The sequence below is a fragment of the Silene latifolia genome, unplaced genomic scaffold (genome assembly GCF_048544455.1).
Source record: "Silene latifolia isolate original U9 population unplaced genomic scaffold, ASM4854445v1 scaffold_264, whole genome shotgun sequence".
NCBI lineage: Eukaryota > Viridiplantae > Streptophyta > Magnoliopsida > Caryophyllales > Caryophyllaceae > Silene > Silene latifolia.
Window position 1 is genome coordinate 76978 of NW_027413207.1, and position 1884 is coordinate 78861.

The window sequence follows — 1884 nt, forward strand, 5'->3', positions numbered from 1 at the left end:
AAAAGGTAGGATAACAATTCTACTTGACTGTGTTATTGATTCTATTTGGATTATATGAACTTATGCATAATTGGTTAATTGGATGGATGGATTATTATTAGTATGATTGATTAATGATTATTATCATGGTTGCATTCATTGGCATAAGCATTAGTCATTTGTGTTACCGGCAGACATCATGGTAAGAGCCTTCGGGTGATGTATTATAAACTTACTGTAACACCCGTGAATTTCTCATTTTGACTATTATAATTTATTTAACCGTTCGATTACTTAATTTATATTTTAAATTATTTAATTTAATTAATTTCGTGTTTAACATAATTTTTATAAAGATTGCATTTTTATAAGCTTGTTTATATAAAAGTATATGTATATAGTCGGATATTAATAATAGATGAAAATAATAATAATATTTCCGTCTTATGTTACCGACTAGCGTAGACCGTCGCATTTCATTTGGGAATCTTATCTAAATTCGGACCAACCGTATGTCGACAACACATACCACTTACTCACCCCACACTCTACATTTATATATTACTATATATTACTATATATTATTATTATTATTATTATTATTATTATTATTATTATTATTATTATTATTATTATTAGTACTGATATTATTGTTGCTGTTTTTACCGTGTCCCACTCCCCTGTACCCCTACTCCCCTGCACCCCTGCATACTCCTCTTTCTTCTTCTTCCTTTCTTTTCGTCTAAACCTGCAAACAAACAAAACAAACAGAGCCAGTACACCACCATTTTCGCGAGCTTCATCTGCAGATCCCGACTTCGTTTCTCAACCTTTTTCCTTAATTAATACTCCATTCTCTTCCTTAATTCCCCCTTCATCTTTCTAGGTAAGAAAGTTCCAGTTTTGATTAAGTTTTCAAAAATGTCGTCTTAAAGACAACTAGGTTTTTGACTCAAATAACCCGTTTTCTTACTCCTAGTGATGAGCTTGAAGACCCGGAGGGAAGCTCGTGCTCTTTTGGACGTTTTCACTAGAAAATTTAAGAAGATAAGGTAACGGTGATAGGTTACTTGACATTATGTCGAATTTAATATTGTGTGTTTCTATGGTTGTTTACTCTTCTAGTTAACAAGTTTTAATTTTTATGTATGTTTGCACCATGGTTGTTTGTGATGGTTTACTACAAGATTTACTTGGTCATTTTGTGTAAAGTTTGCATCTTTATCTTCCTCATGAAAAGGTGAATGAATGTGATCATTTACATGAGTTAATACCATATTTTGTATGCTTAAAAACCCGTCTTAAAGTGACATAACATTCTGCCCAGAAAACCGTGAGATAGGGCTGTGACTACCCGGTTTTATGCTTGAATTTCGTGGCCTTCTCATTGTCGATTTGAACTAATGTATTAACTCCTACCTTGTATGTATATCCATGAATGAATGTGGTGATCTACATGGGTTAATATCATCTTTTGGATGCTTAAAATTTCGTCTTAAATGGTATGCAAACTGCCCAAAAACTGTGATTTAGGGGGTTGTGTAGTCGTTTTATGGCTGCTATTTTGAGTTGATTTTCATGACGATTTGAACGACATCTTTTGTTTCCCTATCATTTGTAGATACATGTATGTAATAGGTTGCTTGTACGGAAAAATTTATATCTCGTTCATGCTTAAAAATGTGTCGTAAGACGGCCTCATCAAACTCCTGGAAACCGTGAAAATTGGAGGTGTCATGGTCAATTTTCACGAGCTGTTTTGAATTGATTTCCCTTGTCGATTTGAACCAAGTTTTAAGTTTCCGTCTCATGCGTATGTACATGTATGAATTGGGAAATTGGTATGGAAATATGTCGTCTTCATCATGCTCTAAAATCCGTCCTAATGTTGCGTCACCATGACTT